Source organism: Schistocerca gregaria, chromosome 4 (genome assembly GCF_023897955.1).
Source record: "Schistocerca gregaria isolate iqSchGreg1 chromosome 4, iqSchGreg1.2, whole genome shotgun sequence".
NCBI lineage: Eukaryota > Metazoa > Arthropoda > Insecta > Orthoptera > Acrididae > Schistocerca > Schistocerca gregaria.
The window spans coordinates 538,097,068-538,124,875 of NC_064923.1; the positions used below are offsets into that span (position 1 = coordinate 538,097,068).

Here is a 27,808-nt window from a genome sequence, read left to right on the forward strand (position 1 = left end):
AATTGCGATTGTGAGGCCGAAAGTGCAGGAGGTCAGGTCCATATGTAGGAGGATAAGAGTGGAGAAACTTCAGGATAAGGAAATCAGGCACAAGTACATAACAGTGATCTCAGAAAGATACCAGTTAGTTGAATGTAGGCAATTACAGTCATTGGAAAAGGAATGGACAACGTACAGGGACACAGTACTAGAAGTGGCTAAATAATGTCTTGGAACAGTAGTGTGTAAAAGTAGGATGAGGCAAACAGCTTGGTGAAATGACACAGTCAAGGCAGCCTGTTAAAGGAAAAAGAAGGCCTATCAAAAATGGCTACATACTAGAACTCAGGTAGACAGAGAAAGTTATGTTGAAGAAAGAAACAAAGCTAAAGAGATAATTGCAGCATCCAAGAAGAAACCTTGGGAAGACTTTGGTAACAGGTTGGAGGCTTTGGGTCAAGCTACTGGAAAACCATTCTGGAGTGTAATTAGCAGTCTTCGAAAGGGAGGTAAGAAGAAAATGACAAATATTTTGGACAGGTCAGAAAAACTGCTGGTAAATCCTGTGGATTCCTTGGGCAGATGGGGGGAACATTTTGAAGAGTTGCTCAATGTAGGTGAAAATACGATCAGTAATGTTTCAAATTTCGAGGTACAATGGGATAGGAATGATGATGGAAACAGGATCACATTTGAGGAAGTGGAGAAAATGGTCAGTAGATAGCAGTGCAATAAAGCGGCTGGGGAGGATGAAATTAAGTCGGAACTCATCAAATACAGTGGAACGTCAGGTCTTAAATGGCTACACAGGATAATTGAAATGGCCTGGGAGCCGGGACAGGTTCCATCAGACTGGACATTAGCAGTAATCACACCAATCTTTAAACATGGAAACAGAAAAGATTGTAACAACTACAGAGGTATCTCTTTAATCAGCGTTGTGGGTAAAATTCTCTCAGGTATTGTTGTGCGAGTATTAGTTGAGGACCAATTGGATAAAAATCAATGTGGGTTTAGGCCTCTTAGAGGTTGTCAGGACCAGATCTTTAGCTTACGGCAAATAATGGAGAAGTGTTATGAGTGGAACAGGGAATTGTATCTATGCTTTATAGATCTAGAAAAGGCATATGACCGGGTTCCTAGGAGGAAGGTATTGTCTGTTGCACGAGATTATGGAATAGGAGGCAAACTTTTGCAAACAGTTAAAGGTCTTTACATGGATAGTCAGGCAGCAGTTAGAGTTGACGGTAAACTGAGTTCATGGTTCAGAGTAGTTTCAGGGGAAGACAGGGCTGCAAGCTGTCTCCACTGTTGTTCATATTATTTATGGATCATATGTTGAAAACAAGAGACTGCCTGGGTGAGATTAAGATATGCGGACACAAAATAAGCAGTCTTGCATATGCGGATGACTTGGTTGTGATGGCTGATTCGACTGAAAGTTTGCAAAGTAATATTTCAGAGCTAGATCAGAAATGTAAGGACTATGGTATGAAGATTAGCATCTCCAAAACGAAAGTATTATCAGTGGGAAAGAAATATAAACGGATTGAGTGCCAAATAGGAGGAACAAAGTTAGAACAGGTGGCCGGTTTCAAGTACTTAAGATGCATATTCTCACAGGATGGTAACATAGTGAAAGAACTGGAAGCGAGGTGTAGCAAAGGTATGCAGTGAGCGCTCAGCTACGATCTACTCTATTCTGCAAGAAGGAAGTCAGTTCCAAGACTAAGTTATCTGTGCACCGTTCAATCTTCCGACCAACTTTGTTGTATGGGAGCGAAAGCTGGGTGGATTCAGGTTACCTTATCAACAAGATTGAGGTTACGGATTGAAAGTAGCTAGGATGATTGGAGGTACTAGTAGATTAGAACAATGGCAGGAGGGTGTCCGCAATGAGGAAAGCAAAGAAAAACTGGGAATAAACTCTATAGATTTAGCAGTCAGGGCGAACAGGCTTAGATGGTGGGGTCATGTTAAGCGCATAGGAAAAGCAAGGTTACCCAAAAGACTCATGGGTTCAGCAGTAGAGGGTAGGAGGAGTCGGGGCAGACCAAAGAGAAGGTACCTGGATTCGGTTAAGGATGATTTTGAAGTAATAGGTTATACATCAGAAGAGGCACCAATGTTAGCACTGAATAGGGGATCACGGAGGAATTTTATAAGGGGCTATGCTCCAGACTGAACGCTGATAGGCATAATCAGTCTTAAATGATGATGATGATGATGGAACGAATATAGGAAAGACGGATTACAGGCCATAGGATTGGGAGTGTTCACTGCAGTTGACAAAAACGTTGTCTCTATTGACGTTGATATAAAGTGTAACAGTAAACTTATGTGATCGCGTGTAGCAGATGAAGTAGAATCCAAGTTAATTGGTGAATATTTTTACGGGACACCCGATTCTAGAGTCATTCAAAGAAAGTCTGCGATCAGTAGCGCGTAAATACCCAAATCTTGCAATACTACACGACTGGCCATTAAAATTGCTTCACCAAGAAGAAATGCAGATGATAAACAGGTATTCATTGGACAAATATATTTTACTAAAACTGACATGTGATTATATTTTCACGCAATTAGGGTGCAAAGGTCCTGAGAAGAACAACCGCCTCCAACCGTAATAACGGCCTCGATACGCCTGGGCATTGAGTCAAACAGAGCTTGGAGGGCGTGTACAAGTACAGCTGCCCATGCAACCCCCACAGTTCATCAAGAGTAGTGACTAGCGTATTGTTACGAGCCAGTTGCTCGGCTACCACTGACCAGACGTTTTCAGTTGGTGAGAGATCTGGAGAATATGCTGGCCAGGGCAGCAGTATAATATTTTCTGTATCCAGAAAGGTCCGTGTAGGACCTGCAACATGCGGTCGTGCATTATCCTGCTGAAATTTAGGGTTTCGCAAGGATCGAATGAAGGGTACATCTGAAATGTAACGTCTACTGTTCAAAATACTGTCAATGCCAACAAGAGGTGGCCGAGACGTGTAACCAATGGCACCCCATACCACCACGCAAGGTGGTACGCCAGTATGGCGATGACGAATACACGCCTCCAATGTGCGTTCACCGCGATGTGGTCAAACACGGATGCGACCATCATCATGCTGTAAACAGAAACGGGATTCATCTGCATTCGTGCAACCAGGTTTGTCGTTGAGTACACCATCGCAGGCGCTCCTGTCTGTGATGCAGCGTCAAGGGTAACCGCAGCCACGGTCTCCGAGATGATAGTCCACGCTGCTGCAAAAGTCGTTGAATTGTCCGTGCAGATGGTTGTTGTCTTGCAAACGTCCCCATCTGTTGACTCAGGGATCGAGATGTGGCCGCACAATCCGTTACAGCCATGAGGATAAGATGCCTGTCATCTCGACTGCTAGTGATACGAGGCCGTTGGGATCCAGCACGGCGTTCCGTATTACCCTCCTCAACCTACCGGTCCATATTTTGCTAACAGTAATTGAATCTCGACCAACGCGAGGAGCAATGTCGCGATACTTTAAACAGCAATTGCAATAGGCTACAATCCGACCTTATCAAAGTCGGAAACGTGACGGTACGCATTTCTCCTCCTTACACGAGCCATCACAACAAGGTTTCATCAGGCAATGCCGGTAAGCTGCTGTTTGTGTATAAGATATCGGTTGGAAACTTTCCTCACGTCAGCACGTTGTAGGTGTTGCCAGCGGCGACAACCTTGTGAGATTGCTCTGAAAAGCTAATCATTTGCATATCAAATCATCATCTTCTTCTCGGTTAAATGTCGCGTCTGTAACAGGTCATCTTCGTGTTGTAGGAATTTTAATGGCCAGTATTGTAGTTGTATGCGACTTTCACCTACCGAGTATAGACAAGGATGTCTATGGACTCATTGTACGGGGTAAAGACAGGCAGTCATGTGAAAAACCTTTGAACACGTTTTCTGGAAACTGTTTTCAGCAGCTAGCTAGGCAGCCCAGAAAAACGGAAATATCTTAAACCTTGTAGCTACAAATAGGCCGGACAATGTCGAAAATGTCAGTATAGTAGTGAGGATTAGCGATGAAGGTATTAAAGCGCCAGCCGCTGTGACCGAGCGGTTCTAGGTGCTTCAGTCCGGAACCGCACTGGTGCTACGGTCGCAGGTTGTAATCCTGCCTCGGGCATGAATGTGTGTGCTGTCCTTATGTTAGTTAGGTTTAATTAGATTTAAGTCTAGGGGACTGATGACCTCGGATTGTAAGTCCCATAGTGGTTAGAGTCATTTGATTTTGTGATTACAGCAATCGTGATTACGAATGAAACTTCCTGGCAGATTAAAACTGTGTGCCCGACCGAGACTCGAACTCGGGACCTTTGCCTTTCACGGGCAAGTGCTCTACCAACAGAGCTACCGAAGCACGACTCAGGCCCGGTACTCACAGCTTTACTTCTGCCAGTACCTCGTCACCTACCTTCCAAACTTTACAGAAGCTCTCCTGCGAGACATGCAGAACTAGCACTCCTGAAAGAAAGGATATTGCGGAGACATGGCTTAGCCACAGCCTGGGGGATGTTTCCAGAATGAGCTTTTCACTCTTTCCCCCAGGCTGAGGCTAAGCCATGTCTCCGAAATATCCTTTCTTTCAGGAGTGCTAGTTCTGCATGTCTCGCAGGAGAGCTTCTGTAAAGTTTGGAAGGTAGGAGACGAGGTACTGGCAGAAGTAAAGCTGTGAGTACCGGGCGTGAGTCGTGCTTCGGTAGCTCAGTTGGTAGAGCACTTGCCCGCGAAAGGCAAAGGTCCCGAGTTCGAGTCTCGGTCGGGCACACAGTTTTAATGTGCCAGGAAGTTTCATATCAGCGCACACTCCGCTGCAGAGTGAAAAGCTCATTCTGTGATTACGAATGTTAATTAGTCAAGATGGCTAGGACAGTGTCTCTGCTGGATGGAGAAGATAAGCATTTATTTGAAGCTCTTTTGACAATGAACTACAACTACTTAGTTCGAGTAAGATGGATGTAGAGGAGCTACGGGCAATGTTTAAGCAGGTTGTAAATCATGGTTAGGGAAGATATGGGCTTAAAAGTGGTTAAATTATGCAAAAGATCCACCATGGTGTATTAACGAAATTTGGAAGATGCTGAGGAAGCAGAGGCTGTTGCACTCTCGGTTCAAAAGAGAACGCATGGATGACAAGATGCGAAGACCAGAGATTCGTGCTTCTGTGAGAAGATCTATGCGCGAAGCTTGCAACTACCACCGTCACATCGTAGCGAAATATTTTCCAGAGAACCCGAGAAAGTTCTGGTCCTATGAAAAATCGTTGAGTTTCCATTTAGTGCCCTGTTGGCCAGTTTGACGTGGCAGCTGAAGGTAGCAAAACAAAAGAGGAAGTTTTAAATTTCACGTTCAATAAATCGTGCAACAGGAGCATTGTGAAAACATACCGTCATTTGACCACCGGACAGACTCCCCTACGGACGACACAGTTATAAGCATTCCTGGCGTTCAAAGACAACTGAAAAATTTGAAAACAGATAAATGACCAGGTCCGGATAGAAACCCAATTCGGTTTTACAAAGAGTACTCTAAGGCATTGGCCCCTTGCCTAGCATGCATTTATTGTGAATTTGTCGCCCAGTGTAAAGTTGCAAGTGACTGAAAGAAAGCGCTGGCGCCTGCAAAATATAAGACTGGTAAAAGAACGGACCCGCAAAATTGCAGACCACAATCCCTAACTTCAGTCTACTGTAGATTCTTTTTACATAGTCTCGGTTCCAATATCTTTCTTGAGACTGAGAAGCTTATGTCCACAAATTCTTGCGAAACGCAGCTTTCCCTATTTTTTCATGATGTACTGCGAAGTATGAATGAAGGGCGATAGGCAGATTCCAGAGTTCTAGGTTTCCGGAAAGCATTTGCCATGGTGCCCATTGCAGGCTGTTAACGAAGGTACGGGCATGTGGAGTAAGTTCACAAATGTCTGAATGACTCGAAAACTTTTTGAGTAGTACAACCGAGTGCTATGTCCTCGACGGTAAAGATTCATCAGAGACAAAAATATCGTCAGAAGTGCCTCATGAAGTGTTATGGGACCGCAGATGATCTCTTTATACGTAAATGTTTGGCGGACGGGGTGCGCAGCAATCTGCGGTTGTTTGTTGATGATGCCCTCGTGTACAGTAAGGTGTCTAATTTGAATGACTGTAAGAAGGTACAGGACGACTTAGCAGAAATTTCTGGTTGGTGTGATGAATGGCAGCTGGCCCTAAATGTGGAAAAATGTAAGTTAATGCTCATTAGTAGAAAGAACAGACCTGTAATGTTCAGATACACTACTGCTAATGTCCTTCTTGACACAGACTAATTATCTGGGCAAGAAACGTTTCAAAGCGATACGAAATGAAACGAATAAGTGAGAACTGTGGTAGGGAAGATGACTGGTCGACTTCGGTTTATTGGGTGAATTTTAGGAAAAAGTGGCTCGTCTTAAGCGGGACCGAATATAGGTCGCATGTGCGACCTATTCTTGAGTGCTGCTCGAGTTTTTAGGATCCGTACCAGTTCGGCCGAAGGAAGACATCGAAGAAGTTCAGAGGCGGGCTGCTAGATTTTTTAACTTTAGGTTCGAATACCGTGTACGTGCAACGGAATGCTTCGGAAACACAGATGGGAAACACTGGAGGAAAGGTGACGTTCTTTTCGAGAAACACAGTTTAGAAAGCATAGAGAACCGGCATTTGAAGCTGACTTCCAAACGATTCTACTGCCGCCTACATACATTGGGCATAAGGACCCCGGAAATAAGATACGAGAAATTAGGGTTCTTATGAAGGTATATAGACACTCGTTTTCCACTCGCTCTATTTTCGAGTGGAACGGGAAAGGAAATGACTAGTAGTTGTGCAGAGTACCCTCCACAACGCACCATACTGTGACTTGCGGGGTATCTACGTAGATGTAGATGCAGAAGGTCGTTTCCTGCCGCCACCAACATGCTACATAAAGTCTCTGTCATGAACATTATTTCATTTTATTATAGACGTACCGGATGTGCAGCTCAGCAAGTTTCCTTCACTTCTTGTCATACCGGTCTCGAGAAAGTATGTTCCACCTTACTTGAATTGTTAACGACGTGACCACAAACTATTGATGTTCTTCCAGTCAATGTCCTCCCTTTACTCATTTACCGGCCGAGCTGGTTGCCTTAATAGCTTAGTACTGAACTCCTGCTATAGATGAGATGAGTTCTAACCCGCCCCTGGCTATCAACATTAAGATTCACCATGTTTTTCTGAATTTATTAAGGCGAATACCACGGTAGTTCCCTTGAAAATGCCAATCATTTTACACATTCTTGCAAATCCAACTGATCTCCTTTGAACTCATCGTTGATGGAACACTAGCTTATCCTAACGTAGGACTGATTTATCAGAAATGTCAACAATGTAGTTTTGTAAAATCGAATATGATTCTCCTTAGCGATTGGCTACCTGTTTTTTGGTCTTCAGTGCCAAGACTGGTTTGATGCAGCTCTCCATGCTACTCTACCCTGCCCAAGCCTATTCATCTCCGTGTGATTACGGTAAGCTACAGCCTTCTGAATCTGCTTAGTGTATTCACCCCTTGGTCTCCTTCTACAATTCTTACCCTCTTACTAAATTGGTGATCCCTTGATACCTCAGAACTTGTTCTTCCAACCCATTCCTTCTTCTAGCCAAGTTGTGCCAAAAATTCCTCTTCTCCTCAGTTTTGTTCAGTACCTCATTAGTTATGTACTCTACCCATCTAATCTTCATCTCACTTAATAATTTCATTTATCTCATCATAAATTTCTTCAATCTCTTCAACATCTGCGGAGCTAGTTGCATTAAATTTCGTGTCTATTTTGGTTACAATAATTCGTTCCCTATGCTGTTCGTTGTGGTTTATCCGCGTTTCTATTTTTTATTCATTAGTAAACCTACTCTTGCATTACCCCTATTTGGTTTTGTATTTATAACCTTGTATTCTCCTGACCAGAAGACCTGTCCCTCCAGCTACCCAACTTCACTAATTCCCACTATATCTAACTGTAACCTATCCATTTCCTTTTTTAAATTTTCTAACATACCTGCCCGATTAAGGATCTGAGATTCCCCGCTCCAGTCCGTAGGACGGCACTTTTGTTTCTCCTGATAACGACGTCGTCCTGAATATTCCCCGCCCGGAGATTAGAATGGGGGATTGGCTAGCAAACTGTACAAATTATCCGGTATAGATAGTGCTTTTAATGATACATTCCATAAAATTCCCTGCCATATATCTAGTTAACAAGTGGTTAGTTAGTCGGTCTGCAACGCTACCTGCAGGACGAAACTGCTGCTGCTAATAACAAACTTAACTTTCGCTGTTTTGCAGATATATTGCATCAAAAGTGTGTAAAAAGGTTTGTCGTTTTATTATGCAAATAATAGTAAGTAAAGCAACATTTACTAGTAAGTAAAACGTACTTTCTAATTTCGGCCCTCGTTATGGGTTTGTCCATGCTCTCGGAAGCATATTTGGTAACACACATGCAACATGTTAAGAAAGATAATGCTAATAAAGCAACGCAGCATTTTCGCTCTGCGTATGGAATTTTTATGTAAGCAGCATCTGGTCATGATAGATCAGAAGTCCTCTGTAGGAGAGTACTTGAGCAAGAGTTCGTTATCACACGCCTTACTAACGTTAGAGGTATGAATGTTTAGAGTCTCTAGAGACCGATTGCTTGTACATCATGATTCCCAATATGATGATGTTACGAATGTGTTGACATGATATCTCGCGATACTGAATTTCCTGTAACAATGCCTTGTGGTCAGACATAATGCAATGTGTAAACGTAGCAGTAACAACCATCTGCTGCTTATTCGACTGACTAATGCACAAAAGTCAGATAGAGATACAGATGTCTGTTGCGAATTAGTGTTGTTGTTTGATGCAATTACCTACGTTAGCCTATTCTGTCCAAACCTCACCTCAGCTTAACTAATGCAACTTACAATAACTTGACCCTGCTTATTGAAGTTCAAATCTTGGTCTCCTTCTACAACTTTTATCCCCACACGTCCTTCCATTACAAAACTGCCTCCTGATGTATCACTATCAGTCTATTTCTCTTTTTAGTCAATTTCTTTGAAACGCAGTTCCATTTAGTACCTCATTAGTTATTCGAACAAACCATTTAATTTTTAAACTTTCTTCTGTAGCAATACAATTCTAAAGTTTCTTTTTTCTTCTCGTCTGAACTGATATCGTCCACTTTCACATTCGTACGTACCTAAGCTCCATAGAAAAACATTCAAAAAAGATTCCCTGGCAGTTAAATTTATATTAGATCTTAAAAAAAAATATTTTTCAAGATCACTTGTCTTGCCATTTCCATTTTGACAAATTGTTTTCCATAAGATTTCGGGCGTGCACGCGGATGACGTCGACATCTTTCACGCAATTTCGGCTGACACTGCCTAAAACTCACATGAAGACGATCAGATAACTGTCGCCTGAAATATCGTGGCAAGACGTCGACGTCATTCAACTGTAAGCCCGTTTTACAGTGGGAGGAGTTATTTAAACCATGTGTTTTCTAGAGCTGCATCTACAGAATGATTCCTTAATGATGTTACAATCTTTCAGGGATGATGGAAAAGGGCAAATGTATCAATTTCAGGTAACTGATCTAGGTGCGAAAACGATGGAGTCGAAAGTTCCAAGCGAAAATCGTTCTGATTTCTCTTACAGTGGAAAACCTGTACCAGGACTGTTGATGCTAAGACTGTAGGGTCGGCAACTTTCAAAGGTGGTAGTATGAACTAAAACAAAAGAGAAATATATCTCTTAAGTATGGACACTAAAATGCATACCTTAAGAGATACGCGCATTTGTTGATCTTCGATACTGTGAAAGACATCTCTCTACTGTAAACTTTTTCATTTCTGTATTTTTGCAGCAACTAGTATGGAATAAAACAAGAAAAAACCTGCCAGTAGGCATGGGTTCCAAAAGCATATCTTAAAAACTACCGGCACTTGTTCAGTAGTAGACACTTTTCAGGGCGTCGAAGTTGAACAAGTGTCCATAAGTTTCACGTGAGTGTGTGAAATCTTATGGGACTTAACTGCTAAGGTCATCAGTCCCTAAGTTTACACACTTCTTAACCTAAATTATCCTAAGGACCAACACACACACCCATGCACGAGGGAGGACTCGAACCTCCGCCGGGATCAGCCGCACAGTGTCCATAAGTTTACTAGACATTTTTTTCCTTGTTTTTTTCAATACTACTGCCTCTGAAAGTTGCTACCCTACAATTTTAGCAATTAGATATAAATTAGAACTTGGACATTTGCAAATCAGGGTCCCTTAACTCAGACTGCTGAATTTATCTTTCTCCATCATCCCTGAAAGTTTGTCATATCACAGAGTCACCCTTTATAGACATCAATAAGCAGGAACTGTGTAATACATTCTCCGTCTGCAAGCTGCAGCAATCTGAAGTTATTTATTTATCTAGCTTATATCATGAAACACTACACTGGAAACAGCATGAAAAAGAACATATATAGTTAAAATATTGGATAAAAACGTAATAAAATAAGGTAAATTGAACATTAGGACATAACAATAAATGTATAACTAAATTACAAAACAATAAGATTGCATGAAGTTCAGATTCCTGTATTTTCAGCAATCACAATTTCGCACTGAGATTCTGCAACCACTCCACAGCTTCTGCACCCTGGGTCAGGTCTCAAGTTCAACTGTTCATCAAGGATCGGCATCGGCCATAACCTGTCCATGTTCTGTTGAGTGTTACCCAGGTTTTCCTTGGGAGGTGAAAGCCCTCTGCATGGTTGGGGGTCTCAAATAATGTATGCCATCTGGGATTTGCTCTGTTTCCCTAGCTCGATCGCCAGATTTCAACAACATTGTAGTTTTGGCTCAGAAGTTGCTGTGCAGTCTCCACAGGAGGATTTCCGGATTTGAGTCTTCTAAATACAGTAAGATCCTGGTGGGTTGGCAGCGATGTGTTACTGGAGATCTTTTTAAACTCTTTTATGAGTGTATTGCATCGTTATATATAAGGCGGTTCCATGTTACTGAGGACTGGTAGCTAGTAGAGTGGAGTGGCTTTAATACTCCAGCTATTATTCACATCGTCTGATTTAGCACCACATCTACTTTTCCCACGTGCGGGCTACTTAGCAACACCAAAGCGTAGTATTCAGCTGTTGAGTAGACCAGGCTTAGAGCGGTGGTACGGAGTGTCTCTGCAACAGCTCCCCAGGTCGTTCCCGTAATTTGTGGAGGATGTTGTTTCGGGATTTCAGTTTTGCGGCCAGATTTGATAGGTGTTTTTTTCTATAAGAGACAGTTCGATCCAATGTTACGCCCAGATATTTTGGTGGGAATTGTAATGAAGCGCAGTACCGTTCAGAGATATCTCTTGAGGTGTTCCAGTCAGCCTATTATTTAGATGGAAGCATGAGGTCTCCATTTTTAGAGCGCTGGGGATTAGTAGCCATTTCCTGAAGTATTCAGGCAACAGATACAGGTCTTGGGTGAGAGTCTGTTCAAGAGTATGTTGGCATGCAAGAGTGATGTCATCTGTGAAAATAAATTTTCTGGGTGCGGGTGACGATGGGTCGGCTACAGAGAGATTGAACGGCAGAGGCGCAAGCACTGATCCTTGGGGGGAGACCATTACTCAGAAGTTCTGATTTGCTGAAATAGTCAAACATTGAGATTTGCAAGATCCTATTTGACAACACGTTCTCTAAAAGAGACATCGTGGTGTCACCGCCAGACACCACATTTGCTAGGTGGTAGCCTTTAAATCGGCCGCGGTCCGTTAGTATACGTCTGACCCGCGTGTCGCCACTATCAGTGATTGCAGACCGAGCGCCGCCACACGGCAGGTCTAGTCTAGAGAGACTCCCTACCATTCGCCCCAATGGTACAGCCGACTTTGCTAGCGATGGTTCACTGGCTCCATACGCTCTCATTTGCCGAGACGACAGTTTAGTATAGCCTTCAGCTACGTCGTTTGCTGCGATCTAGCAAGGCGCCATATTCTTCAAGAATGTATTCTGAACAGATATTGTCAATCGTGTACCGTCAAGAGCGACGTTCATCATGAGTGGATTAAAGTTAAGTATCAAACACTTTGGTCCGCTTTCTGAATTCTACTGCCTTGTCATGTGCCAGACCTCACGTCAGTGTAATTCTTCCCTCCTCAAGCCAGCCTGTGTGAGCTAAAACGCGTGCACTTCGGCCTCCTCTAGTAACACGGTGTTGGCTCTTCGGCCAACACAACAGACATCATCGTTTTACATGTAGTAGCTTTTGGGAACTTATATGTTATTCGTTCTCTCCAGACAGTATCATATGCTGCTGTCAAATCGACGAAAACCGTCCCAGTTCTCAGGCGTTGTTCACAGCTCCTCTCAATGAACATTGTTAATGCGAGGACCTGATCGATAGGCAGAGATTTCAGTATGATTGATGTTAGTCTATTGTGAAGGAGACGCTCAAGCAGTTTATATGCTACACTTAAAGAGAGCGATTGGTCTATAGCTTTTTGTTTTATCGTCTCGCCTTCCTGGTTTGAGGATGGCAATGATCTTTGTCCTCGTGAATTATTTTGGCACAACTCTTGACTGGAGTATGTGGGAGTAGAATGTCGTCAGCCATTCTTTTGTTTTTGGTCCAATCTGAAGTAAAACTTGATTGTTAGGAGTTAACTTAATGCTGTTTGGGCATACTGAATTCAGATATCATCTTTTGGTTTTTCGTATACGCGAGCCCATGACCCAGCAACTTCATCCATTACTGACACCCCCTCGTCCAATAGGATCGTATAATTTATTTGATGAACGTTTGTGGCCAAAAACAGCGGAGTTACTGATTATTTAAGGAGTCATAAACAGAAGTGACTCCAAACCTTATCGTTAAGAGTCCATTCAATAATCACTGCATCTAGAAAGCGAAACGAACAGAACAACATTGCGACACACTCCAAGACAAAGGTTCAAGACAGTTTCACCTTGCTAAAGAGAACTGAGATTACTTTGTAAATGTGGTGCATTAGTCGTCGTCTATCGTAGCTTGCACGCTGAGAGTCGATCATAAAATTATTCCGCTTCGAAACACATCCTTTAATTGAGGAATAATCGCGCTGAATTCCAAATTTAGAAAAGAAGTTGTAAATATTTCTAGACTGCTAAACCTAGTGTGTGGTGGTCGTTCCTTAATGCAACAGTTTGCCATCTACAGTCGCTCACCCTTTCCCTTCAGCGCTGTAATCCCCGCGTGTTGTGGCCTCGGCTTCTCATTCTCAGTGGCGGTGAACACAAAGACGGCTGGCGCGGAGAATGAAGTGGCTGCCATTTTACAAGCGCGGCCCTCTTTCAACACGTCCCCCCCCCCCCCCCCCTCGCTCGCCCCACCCTCTTATCCCACCGACTCCACCTCCTAGCCCAAGCTAGGGCGTCTGCAAAGAGCGCCGCAGAACAGCGCGAGCAGGAAGGAAGCGGTAAAAGAAACCGCCGTGGCGCAGAGGCGCCGGTGAAATGTAATCCCGGCTTCCGAGGGCGCAGTAGTTAACGCAGGCCGGCCGCTTCTTAATTCCCCGACAGGAAAGAGGGGGCAGAGAATGGGAGGGAGAAAGTGTCTGCGCGTCTGATTCCCTGGCTACGCCAGCCGGCGTCTTTTGTCCACGGCGTCCCGACGCCGAGCGTCGTCGCACTCAATAGGTTGCCAGCAGGCGTCTAGGACCTCACCACTGTCCCCACGGGCCTCGACGCTACAACGGACGACACAGTGCGATCTACTTTCGCACTTAGACGGACGTGCAAACGTGCAAAGCCCGGAAGGGAAACAAAAGTTAAGAGAGAATAGTCTTCTTAATCTTGAATGGTGCTCTCAGTCCTATTACTTAGCATCTTTTTAAAACCACAGTGAAATATAATTCATTATGTTGCACGGGTGACACATATTGCTGTATTTATTGGTCTTACTTTTATTACAATCGACCTCGCCGTTCTATGACACCGACCTCAACCCCGTTTCTGATATCTGGTTTCTATTTGGATACAAGGCAATCATCATTATACACATGTGATCAAAATTATCCTGACGCTATTAATGGACATTAATATGGGTTCTAAGAAATGTATTATGAATTTGGAGTACCATTAGCCTTCAGCAGCGCTACTTATTAGTGACAAATGAAAATTTGCGCCTGACCGGCACTCGAATCTCCATTCCCTGCTTTTCGCAAGCTGTCTCCTAAACCGCTTCGGCTTCCAAAACTCAAATGAGGACTAGGCTGAAACTTTCATATGCCGTCGTCCGTGTGTCGCACCTGCTCCGCTATCACGCGTCACCGGATGCTGATACGGTGAGGCACGTGGGCAGCACACCGCTCTCCCGACCGTTGTCATTTACCGTGACCGGTGTCGCTGCTTCTTAAACACTTAGCTCTTCAATTGGCCTTACGAGCGCTGAGTGCACCCCTATGCCAACAGCACTCGGCTGACACGGATGGTGACCCATCCAAGTGCTAGCCAAGCCCGACAGCTATTATCTTCTGTGATCAAACGGCAACCGGCCTTACCACTGCGGAAAGACGTTGGCATGTACTACACCCATGCTCATAAATTAAGGATAATTGCAGAATGTGGGGCAATACAAAGCGGCACTACACAAAACTGGCGCTAATAGCAAAGGCACATAGGGAACACACACGACGCAGGTCTGTAAGTCCACGGTATTGATGATAAGTTGGGATAACCGTCCAGAAACACATGTGCTAGAAAACGTCACTGTGTCCTGCGCATGTACCTCGACATCAATATGGGATATGATTACCATGCACACGTACACAGGTTGTACAACGGGTTGGCACACTCTGGATCAGGTGGTCGAGCAGCTGCTGGGGTATAGCCTCGCATTCTTGCACCAGTGCCTCGCAGCTCCTGAAGTGTCCTAGGGGTTTGAAGACATGCAGTGATACGTCGACCGAGGGCATCCCAGACGTGCTCTATGGGTTTTACGTCTGGAGAACAGGCAGGCCACTCCATATCTTCTGTTTCAAGGTACTCCTCCACGATGGCAGCTCGGTGGGGCCACGCGTTATCATCCATCAGGAGTAAGGTGGGACGCACTGCACCCCTGAAAAGGCGGACACACTGGTGCAAAATGACGTCCCGACACACCTAACCTGTTATCGTTCCTCAGTCAAAGACATGCAGGGGTGTATGTGCACCAATCATAATCCCACCCCCACACCAACAAACCACGACCTCCATACAGGTCTCTTTCAAGGACATTAAGGGGTTGGTATCTGGTTCCTGCTTCACGCCAGATGAAAACCCAGAGAGGATCACTGTTCAGACTATACCTGGACTCATCTGTGAACATAACCTATGACCAATGTTCCAATGAACATGTACTGTGTTCTTTATACCAGGCTTTACGGGCTCTCCTGTGACCAGAGGTCAGTGGAATGCACCTTGCAGGTCTCCGGGCTAATATACCATGTCTGTTCAATCGTCTGTAGACTGTGTGTCTGGAGACAGCGGCTGCGGTAAGGTCCCGAGCAAGGCTACTTTCTGTACCACGTCGCCGTCTGCGGACATTGATGGTGAGATATCGGTCTTCTTGTGGTGTTTTACACTGTGGACGTCCAATACTGTAGCGCCTGGACACATTTCCTGTCTTCTGGAATCATTGCCATAATCCTGAGATCACACTTTGTGGCACAAGGAGGCCCGTGCTACGACCTTCTGTGTTTGACCAGCCTCCAGTCGCCCTAGTATTCTACCCCTCATAACGTCATCAATATGTGTTCTTTGAGCGACTTTCAACACACAGTCACCGTTAGCACATCTGAAAACGTCTGCACACTTACTCCCTGCAGCGTACTCTGACATGCAACAGCACAGCTCTGCGTCTGTAGACTGCTGCCAGGGACACCGTGCGACGACCTCAGGACAAATGAGCCGCATGGTCATATATCGAGGTGATGTAAACCCGCAGACCGCCCACCAGAGTGTTGTTTCACCATGTATCAGCATTATCCTTCATTTTTTTAGCATGAGTGTAGTACACAACATTAAGGTTTTTTCCATGCAGGGGAGACATTTTATGGCAGGCCTGGTGTCGGCCGATTGGTTGGGCGGTTGATTCGGGAGAGGGGCCAAACAACGACGTAATCGTTTCATCGGATTAGGGAAGGGTGTAAAAGGAAATCGGCCGCATCTTTTCAAAGGAATCATCACAGAGTTTGCTTGAAGCGATTTAGGGAACCAACGGAATCCTAAATCAGGTTGGCTGGACGGGGGTTTTAACCACCGTCCTTCCGACTGCGAGTCCAGTGTGTGTCGCCAGATAACTAAGAAATTGCAGTGCCTGCATTGTGTAGAAATACCATGGAATGAGTCTTCCGACTTGCATGCATGCCCGGAGAAATGTTGCATCGTACTTCTTCACAACACAGGCACTGTAATTGTTATTGTCGTAGCCTGTCTAGGCATATAATGCTATTTGTAGTTATATGAAATAGAGAAGGGGGAAAGAAAGGGAAAGTATGGGTGGTAATTCATGACTTTCAGCGGCACAGGGCACTGTGGTAATGCAAAGGCGTAGGTGAAAATTTGTGCCGGACTGGGACTCGAATTCGGATTTACAACTTCTCATCAGCGGTTGCCTTAAGCACTTTGGCCATCTGGACACGATTCCTGGCCGATTCGAATTTCCAGCTTACCGCACCCATTAATCCCCTACTTGTAAATAATTAACTCCAGTTAGAGTTCAGACTCTATTGGTGCATCCGCACTGAAACAAACGCCAAGCAGCCGTCGCACTATTAAAGAAATATATATATTTCACTTGTGTCTGTTCTGCCAGAGAGTCACCCTGGGAGTGCGCTAGGGTATCCCTTTACCCCAAAGAAAAAGAAACTATACAAATAGCGGAAGGCTGTTGATTCAGCACTGGCGAACAGGTGAAGACCGTACTATCGTTGGAAAAGTTGGTTCTAAGTGATTTTTTTTTCTCTTTTGTATTTGGGGGACGGGGAGTGGAACTTATATAGTGTTTGAGCTAACAGTTTACCTTCGCAAGGGGGCAGACCGTCACAGAAGTATCTATTGCCACGCAGGGTTGTCCAACGTTCTTAGGCGCCTCGCCGCTGTTCACGTGGCTTCCCACGTTGGAGGTTCGAGTCCTCCCTGGGGCATGTGTGTGTGTGTGTGTGTGTGTGTGTGTGTGTGTGTGTGTGTGTGTGTGTGTCTGTGTGTCTGTGTTTGTGTGTGTGTTGTCTTTAGCGTAAGTTAGATTAAGTAGTGTGTAAGCCTAGGGACCGATGACCTTAGCAGTTTGGTCCCATAGGAATTTACCACAAATTTCCAAGTATGCTATCGAAATATCCTGACAAGTTTACGGGACGATGTGAAACTGAAGCTCCACGGGAACCTGTCCAAAGGATCCGGTTTTGCTCCAGCTGATTCTGCACGTGACACAGTCATATACGATGGTCCTTTGGGGCTATCAACGTTTACATTCTCCGTAATCCTCTGATGTAGACCCGGACTAAAGGCGCTTGAGACACTGACGTCGGCTCTGTATGGGGCCCTCGCAAAAGTAGATTTATTTCTAGAGATGGTCTATCAGATGCTACAACGCCCACGAATATTAGAAGACTTTATTAAAACTTGAGCATTCTGAAGTACTTAACTTTGAAACAAACACAAGAACATCCCAGAGTCCAGGGAAACGACCCATGTCCACTGGGATATCCTTGTGTTTGTTACTGCCGCTGCACTCTACAGCTCATTGCTTGGTACAATACAGTATGATAGTCTCTCCTCAACGTACAGATGACTATTAACTTCCACATACGATTCTGATTTCTAATACAGCTCGCGTTGCTGTTGGATCTAAGAAGACACTGTTGTCGTACGCGGTGGTAGCAGAGTGTGGTGGGCGGCTCTGTGCTCTGACGCAACTGATCTTCCGCCAGCAGTAGCGTAAGGAACCACTTGAAGATATGTCTTCTCCGACATCACTCATTCGTTGCTGCGTCATTCAGCGACTGTCCTCAGCTGTGGTTCCGTCATGAGCCACCAGCTCCTTTATGGTACCTCTTCCTTCGGGCGACACCACATCTCACACGACCCCCTGTGACTTATTCTTCTGTCCTGCAGGAATATTCAGAAGTTTTCTAGGTGATATGTTTAATATAAATTCAAAGTAGAGACTTCTTTGGCAAGATCTCTGCCTGTCCGTTGTCGGCAGAAGTGTGATGCATTGAAACGTGAATATGTACAAAAGAATCGTCATCACCAAATTTCATAAACGCGGTTCCAATTTTTGCGAGTGATATATCAAAATCTTGACTGACCCTCGAATATGACTGTCTTGGTCCTTCTACCACATCTTACGATATTACTCTGCGTCCGCAAGGCATTTCTTCAGATTTCGAAACAAAATGTAACCTCTTCGAGTATGGTGTGTTTCGATGCGCTTAGAATCGAAAACAATGTAGTTTAAATTTAACAATTCAAGACTTGTTAGTAAGTGTTATCGTGACGAAAAATAACTTTCTTCTTAGAAAAATATGGAAGCATAGGCAAAATAACATCCTTCAATTTTCCAGTAGTTAAGTATACAACTCTTCGCCCATGGTAATGTAATCTTGGTGAAAGTGCGTAGGAACTACATCATGAAAATTTGAAATGGCATTGGTCAAGAGATCCCGACTGGGGCTGCGCTGCGTCTATTGCTATCTTCGCATTACGTGGGAAATACCGTCTCCCTCATATTAACAAATCTACATACAACATATAAAAGATTCTTTTTAAAAAAAATTTAAAATCTAGTGTACATAATTTCTTTTGATCAACAGCAACTGTTGAAAAATGGACATCGCAAACATCAACCTTGCACAAGGCGAGGTGTATTTGTCACGTAAAATTTACCGCACTCGTATTAGTAATACGTCTATGACGTAAAGTATTTTACATGCTTCCGATTGTCATTCATTTAATTTGGGCCCTATCTCAACTTGTTCATCAACGGGTAATTTTATCTGACATCTTTCATGTGGATCACTTCCATGAGAACTGAGGCAACATCAAAATGCTTAAAATAAAAAGAAGTAATCCTTACGAATCCTCAGTAACTGAAGGTGAATTTCCCTTTCCGATCTTATGACTGGACGTTATTCCACTTTAAAAAGCTGAAGGAAACACGTGCAGCATGGCGACTTCAAAAATGTGTGTATTAAAGCTATTCTGCAGATCAATTTTTTAATATTGAAATTTTATTTATGCAACTAGACATAATGTTGAAACATTGCAAAAAGAAAATTTCATTTATATGTCTGTTGTTACTGTGTCAGATCGATGAAGTTACATCTTCTACCGCCGCGAGGGGTAGCAGCGCGGTCTCGGGCGTCTTGTCACAGTTCGCGCGGTTCCTCCGCGTCGGAGGTTCGAGTCCTCCCTCTGGCATGAGTGTGTGTGTTGTCCTTAGCGTAAGTTAGTTTAAGTTAGAGTAAGTAGTGTGTAAGCCTCGGGACCGATGACCTCACCAGATGGTCCACAAATTTTCAAATTTTCATCTTCTACCCCATGCCGGTGATAGTAAGCGTACCCAAAGTGTTAAAACAGAAAACAATTTCGCCAATTTTACGTAATACAGGACTGCCAACGACATGGATCTGTACCGACGATCAAACCTGAAAAGAGACTTCAAAGCTCTGGAAATGCTTTACAGGGGTCTGCTATGCACTTACGAAAGATAAGCAAAATTAAGAAAATGAGAAACTACTGACCATTTGTAAGGAAACGTGAGTAATAAATTCCATGAAAACATAAGAAAAACACAAATGTTAAAGAACTTGTTCTGGGACATGTAGACTAATTAGCGATAGACCAATATGTCGCCGTCCAAAAGAAATAAGTAATTCCCTTGTTTCAGATTTTTGAAAATTTATCTATAGCAAACACTAAGTCGTTGGCAGCTAACCAGAACAGTTTTTTGCTCGAACCCGATTGCGTAATCGATGGTGTATTAATAAAAAAAATCTAAAGGAATAAAGTTGATGATTCAAGAGCGCGGAATGGTGGAGGAGAAAAAATAAATCAGTCAAATGTAGAAGTCAACCGGTGGTTGTCGGTTTTGTTACCGTTCCCTCATGCCAACCTGACATATGTCTCAGATTTGCACTTGGCCGCAATCTTCAGGCGCAAGGCTGAGCCGCAGATCAACTTTGCATTTGAAGTAGGCGGGCAGTTAAAACACCGAAATGTTAGAGCGATTTGAGAAACTGGCTGCAAACCTCACAAACCTACCACAAATTATCAAGCAGTGAAAGCCTATGCACTCGCATCTTGAAAAGGTATGGCCAGGAAAAGTAAATATTTCCAAGATATTTTCGTTCTTAAAATCGTAGCAGTGCAATGGTGATCATGTCGTTACAAGTGTTAATTCATGAATAAAGGGACTGTCTCAGGGCCTCTTAGCTGACAAATACGCTGACACATCTAGAGTAGGAGCCTTTTGTCAGATAAAGACTTCTGAGAAGAGAGGGAAAATATAATGCTGCACTGTCGTGGAAGAGAAATTCTCCAACAAACTTTTCTCATTCCGAGATGATTACGGAAACTTCGCCTTAGGGGCTTCTTTTCATTGCTAGTCTCCGCTATTACGCCTGGAAACAATTTTCGCGTATTTTCTCCAATTTTCATCGTGTTTTCCTCTCTCCTTACAGCAATGTGTCGTCGTGCAACACAAATGCCTATGGACTCCAACTGAAGTCACCAAGTCATCCTCAAAGGCGGTAGTTTACTTTAAGACAGAATATACGAAAAGACACTGCAACAAATAGTTTTCACAGACATTATTACTTTGACTTGTTCCATACATTCCTCTAGCTCTTTTGAGTATATTTTACTGTCATCATTTCTGTATAAGGGCCAAATCATACCATTTATTGCTTCATAAAAAGTTAAAACAACAGATCCATATAGTATGTTGGCGTCCATTGTTTGGAGGCCTGTTGCAAATTATTGAAGCTAAATATGCAGTGACATAATCTGTGTGTGATGAATTGCACTATTTTCCAAAATTTAAGTTTCATGTTGAGAATAGGAAACGTAAAGAAAATTACAAGAAATCAGATTAACGTGCCGCAAATAGACATTTGATAGAAAGGTATAAGAAATGATCACCCGTGGTCTATTGCCGGCACGGTGGCTCAGTGTGTTCGGTCAGAGGGTTAGCTGCCATCTGTAATAAAAAAACTGAGTTAATCGATTAAGAACGAACTTAAACGCATGTCTTACGACGTCCGCCCTGAGCACATGAAACGAACAAAACCGAACAAATTGAGACTTTTAAAAGAAGAAAAAAAAGGGGTAGCGTCTTTGATTCATAATCAAAACGTCTTCGGTCCCGGATTCAATCCCCGCCACTGCCTAAATTTTGATAAATAATCAGCATTGGCGGCCGAAGACTTCCGGCATAAGAAGTCAGCCTCACTCTGCCAACGGCCTTGTCAAAGAGGGCGGATAGAGGTTCAGGGCACTCTCTTGTCCTAGGGGTGGGAAATATCAACAGCAGCAGAAAATGATATAACAGGTGTAGGATTCGTTATGAATAGGAAGGTAGGGCAGAGGGTGTGTTACTGTGAACAGTTCAGTGACCGGGTTGTTCTAATCAGAATCGACAGCAGACCAACACCGACAACGATAGTTCAGGTATACATGTCGACGTCGCAAGCTGAAGATGAACAGATAGAGAAAGTGTTTGAGGATATTGAAAGGGTAATGCAGTATGTAAAGGGGGACGAAAATCTAATAGTCATGGGCGACTGGAATGCAGTCGTAGGGGAAGGAGTAGAAGAAAAGGTTACAGGAGAATATGGGCTTGGGACAAGGAATGAAAGAGGAGAAAGACTAATTGAGTTCTGTAAAAAGTTTCAGCTAGTAATAGCGAATACCCTGTTCAAGAATCACAAGAGGAGGAGGTATAATTGGAAAAGGCCGGGAGATACGGGAAGATGTCAATTAGATTACATCATGGTCAGACAGAGATTCCGAAATCAGATACTGGATTGTAAGGCGTACCCAGGAGCAGATATAGACTCAGATCACGATATAGTAGTGATGAAGAGTAGGCTGAAGTTCAAGACATTAGTCAGGAAGAATCAATACTCTAAGAAGTGGGATACGGAAGTTCTAAGGAATGACAAGATACGTTTGAAGTTCTCTAACGCTATAGATACAGCAATAAGGAATAGTGCAGTAGGTAACACAGTTGAAGAGGAATGGACGTCTCTAAAAAGGGCCATCACAGAAGTTGGGAAGGAAAACATAGGTACAAAGAAGGCAGCTGCGAAGAAACCATGGGTAACAGAAGAAATACTTCAGTTGATTGATGAAAGGAGGAAGTACAAACATGTTTCGGGAAAATCAGGAATACAGAAATACAAGTCGCTGAGAAATGAAATAAATAGGAAGGGCAGGGAAGCTAAGACGAAATGGCTGCAGGAAAAATGTGAAGACATCGAAAAAGATATGATTGTCGGAAGGACAGACTCAGCATACAGGAAAGTCAAAACAACCTTTGGAGACATTAAAATCAACGGTGGTAACATTAAGGGTGCAACGGGAATTCCACTGTTAAATGCAGAGGAGAGAGCAGATAGGTGGAAAGAATACAATGAAAGCCTATATGAGGGTGAAGATTTGTCTGATGTGATAGAAGAAGAAACAGGAGTCGATTTAGAAGAGATAGGGGATCCAATATTAGAATCGGAATTTAAAAGAGCTTTGGAGGACTTACGGTCAAATAAGGCAGAAGGGATAAATAACATTCCATCAGAATTTCTAAAATCATTAGGGGAAGTGGCAACAAAACGACTATTCACGTTGGTGTGTAGAATATATGAGTCTGGCGACATACCATCTGACTTTCGGAAAAGCATCATCCACACAATTCCGAGGACGGCAAGAGCTGACAAGTGCGAGAATTATCGCACAATCAGCTTAACAGCTCATGCATCGAAGCTGCTTACAAGAATAATTTACAGAAGGATGGAAAAGAAAATTGAGAATGCGCTAGGTGACGATCAGTTTGGCTTTAGGAAAAGGCACGAGAGAGGCAATTCTGGCGTTACGGCTAATAATGGAAGCAAGGCTAAAGAAAAATCAAGAGACGTTCATAGGATTTGTCGACCTGGGAAAAGCGTTCGACAATATAAAATGGTGCAAGCTCTTCAAGATTCTGAAAAAAGTAGGGGTAAGCTATAGGGAGAGACGGGTCATATACAATATGTACAACAACCAAGAAGGAATAATAAGAGTGGACGATCAAGAACGAAGTGCTAGTATTAAGAAGGGAGTAAGACAAGGCTGTAGCCTTTCGCCCCTACTCTTCAATGTGTACATCGAGGAAGCAATGATGGAAATAAAAGAAAGGTTCAGGAGCGGAATTAAAATACAAGGTGAAAGGATATCAATGATACGAATCTCTGATGACATTGCTGTCCTCAGTGAAAGTGAAGACGAATTAAATGATCTGCTGAACGGAATGAACAGTCTAATGAGTACACAGTATGATTTGAGAGTAAATCGGAGAAAGACGAAGGTAATGAGAAGTAGTTGAAATGAGAACAGCGAGAAACTTAACATCAGGATTGATGGTCACGAAGTCAATGAAGTTAAGGAATTCTGCTACCTAGGCAGTAAAATAACCAATGACGGACGGAGCAAGGAGGACATCAAAAGCAGACTCGCTATGGCAAAAAAGGCATTTCTGGCCAAGAGAAGTCTACTAATATCAAATACCGCTCTTAATTTGAGGAAGAAATTTCTGAGGATGTACGTCTGTAGTACAGCATTGTATGCTAGTGAAACATGGACTGTGGGAAAACCGGAACAGAAGAGAATCGAAGCATTTGAGATGTGGTGCTATAGACGAATGTTGAAAATTAGGTGGACTGATAAGGTAAGGAATGAGGAGGTTCTACGCAGAATCGGAGAGGAAAGGAATATGTGGAAAACACTGATAAGGAGAAGGGACAGGATGATAGGATATCTGCTAAGACATGAGGCAATGACTTCCATGGTACTAGAGGGAGCTGTAGAGGGCAAAAACTGTAGAGGAAGACAGAGATTGGAATATGTCAAGCAAATAATTGAGGACGTAGGTTGCAAGTGCTACTCTGACATGAAGAGGTTAGCACAGGAAAGGAATTCGTGGCGGGCCGCATCAAACCAGTCAGTAGACTGATGACAAAAAAAAAGAGGAATGAAATGGTGGCGTGGCATTGATGGCCGGGAGACCCCATCCAAGACGTTTTGCCTCCGGGTTGCAAGTACTATTTCAGGCGACGCTACATTCGGCGACTTGATCGGCGGTGATGATGATGATGAAAGGACGATAACAACGCAACACCCATTCCACGAGCAGATAACATATTGATCCAGCAGGAAATCGAACCTTTGACCGTTGCTTGGTAGGCAAACATGCTATCATATAATAAGAAGCGCGAGAGGAGGATAGGGTAGGGGTCCCGAGGCAGGGCCTCAATGTCCCATTCCCACCCTTCCAGAGCCAATAGAGGAAAAGGGTCTTACAGGATATAAAAGTAAGTTTTTCATTTATTTATTTTGTTTTACTATTATTAATCGTATCCCACTACCGCCACAGGAAGCTTCCGAGACGTCTTCTCGTAAATTAATGGAAGGGGGAGGGGGGATTCACTTTAAACTGTTTCCTCGGAGGATCAGTCATGGGACATGAATCGTCTTCATGTGTGTACCTTCTACACTACTGGCCATTAAAATTGCTACACCAAGAAGAAATACAGGTGATAAACGGGTATTCACTGCACAAATATATTACACTAGAACTGAAATCAGATCACATTTTCACCCAATTTGGATGCACAGATACTCAGAAATCATTACCCGGAACAACCAACTCTGACCGTAATAACGGCCTTGATACGCCTGGACATTGAGTCAAACAGAGCTTCGATGGCGTGTACAGGAACAGCTGCCCATAGAGCTTCAACACGATACCACAGTTCATCAAGATTAGTGACTGTCGTATTGTAACGAGCCAGTTGCTCGGCCATCATTGACCACTCGTTTTCACTTGGTGAGAGATCCGGAGAATGTGTTGGCCAGGGCAGCAGTCGAACATTTACTGAACCCAGAAAGGCCCGTACAGGACCTGCAACATGCTGTCGTGCATTATCCTGCTGAAATGTAGGGTTTCGAAGAGTTCGAATGAAGGGTAGAACCACGGCTCGTAACACACCTGAAATGTAACGTCAACTGCTCAAAGTGCGGTCAATGCGAACAAGAGATGACCGAGACGTGTAACCAATGGCACCCCATACAATCACGCCGGATGCTACGCCAGTATGGAGATGACGAATACACTCTTCCAACGTGCGTTCACCGCGATGTCGCCAAACACGGATGCGGCCATCATGATGCTGTAAACAGAACCTGGATTCATCCGAAAAAATGACGTTTGGCCATTCATGCACCCAGTTTCGTAGTTGAGTACACCAACGCAGGCGCTCCTGCCTGTGATGCAGCGTCAAGGGTAACCACAGCCATGGTCTCCGAGATGATAGTCCATGCTGCTGCGAACGTTGTCGAACTGTTCGTGCAGATTGTTGTTGCATTGCAAACGTTTCCATCTGTTGACTCAGGAATCGAGACGTGTCTGCACGATCTCTTACAGCCATGCGGATAAGATGCCTGTCATCGCGACTGCTAGTGATGCGAGGCCGCTGGGATCCAGCGCGGCGTTCCGTATTACCCTCCTGAACCCACTGATTCCTATTCTGCTAACAGTCACTGGATCTCGACCAACGCGAGCTGCAATGTCGCGATACAATAAACCGAAATCGCGAATGGGTTACAATCCGACCTTTATCAAAGTCGGAAACGTGATGGTACGCATTTCTCCTCCATACACGAGGCATCACAACAACGTTTCACCAGTCAGCGCCGATCAACTGCTGTTTCTGTATGAGAAATCAGTTGGGAACGTTCCTCATGTCAGCACGTTGTAGGTGTCGCCGCCGGCGCCCACCTTGTCTGTATGCTCTGAAAAGCTGATTATTTGCATATCACAGCATCTTATTCCTGTTGGAATTTCGCAGCTGTAGCACGTCATGTTCTTGGTGTAGCAATTTTAATGGCCAGTAGTGTGGCATGCCGGGGAACGTAGAAACAGTGCAGTAGTAGTCGCAATGCGGAAACGGATTTAACTGGCGATCAAAAGGGCATGATAGTTTGCTTTCGGGCCGAACACGAACAGTTCGACGACGTTTGCAAAAATATGTTCAAATATGTGTGAAATCTTATGGGACGTAACTGTTAACTTCATCAGTCCCTAAGCTTACACAGTACTTAACCTAAATTATCCTAAGGACAAGCACACACAGCCATGCCCGAGGGAGGACTCGAACCTCCGCCGGGACCAGCTGCACAGACTGTGACTAATACCGCGCGCCTATGCAGCTACGAACAGCTAAATCTATTAAATGTACCATCTAATTCTCTTTTTAAATTTCGCATTATTATGAAAGACCTCGCTAGTTCCTGTTGTGACACACGCTGATATTCATTACAACTATGCACGTTACATACAGCCAGCATTAAACATTCAAAATTAGAAAAAAATCATCACAGTTAAAAATTAATTATCTGGCCCTTAAACAAACGGATTAAAGCTTGAATAAAGTACTTATAGTAATAATTTGTAATATACAGTATTACAAGAGTAGCGTGACACACATGAGTTGGACAATAATATGGAAACAGCAAAAACGCAACACATTACCACGCATAATATGGTGTAGGAAACACGTTGACATTGCCAGCCGGAGTGGCCAAGCGGTTCTAGGCGCTACAGTCTGGAACCGAGTGACCGTTACGGTCGCAGGTTCGAATCCTGCCTCGGGCATGGCTGTCTGTGATGTCCTTAGGTTAGTTAGGTTTAAGTAGTTCTAAGTTCTAGGGGACTGATGATCTCAGCAGTTAAGTCCCATAGTGCTCAGAGCCATTTGAACCACGTTGACATTAAAAACAGCTTCCAGTCGTCTCAGAATTGTCACATATGAATCCTGAACTGTTTTTAAGGGAATCCTATATCATTTTTTCTGTAAAATAGAACCAGTAACGATGATCGTGGTGTGGAACGATCAGGCATTCTTGCATTTTCCCTTAAAAGTAGAGAACAATGACTCTATAGCATTGAGATCTGATGACTCTGGTGACCACGGGGGGATGGTGGAATTCACTTTCGTACTCACAAAACCAGTCCTGGACTATGTGATCTGTGTGAACAGTAGCCCTGTCGTCTTGGCACACAGCATTTTCATTCGGGAACGAAGACTGTACTACGGGTCGGACCTGATCATCCAAAATAGACGCACAATCCTTGGCGGTAAGGCATAGTAGCCGTGGGACACTCAAATCATCACTGAACCCCGTCCACGTCGTACTCGTGTAACGAAAACTCTGCGAGAAGTTGGAAACAGTGTGGAACAACACTCACGACAGTCTTCCACTGCTGGGTCTCAAAGGCTCATCATTGATGAGTGGTTTTGGAATTCCACTTCACTCTTCAATTCCCAGCTCATAAAGCTTGCTTCGTTTTTTTTTATTATTATTATTATTTCTGTGCTGACAGGCATTGAGAGTGAAGCATCCAGTTTCGCAATAATGACTTCTACTTAGTTTTAGTTACCGTCCTCTTCAATGACCGTCCGTCACGGTCACTCAACACAGACTTTCGTACGCG

At 43.8% G+C, this 27,808-nt stretch overlaps 1 protein-coding gene and 1 non-coding gene across 3 annotated transcripts in view; one reads left to right on the forward strand and one right to left on the reverse strand.

Annotated features, from left to right (window-relative positions):
- LOC126267335 (nephrin-like) overlaps window positions 1–27,808 on the reverse strand; it is a 747,526-nt gene that overhangs the window by 279,974 nt on the left and 439,744 nt on the right. The window lies entirely within an intron of this gene.
- Trnas-cga (transfer RNA serine (anticodon CGA)) lies at window positions 4,694–4,768 on the forward strand. The gene has a single exon. It is a non-coding gene; the product is annotated as a tRNA-Ser (tRNA).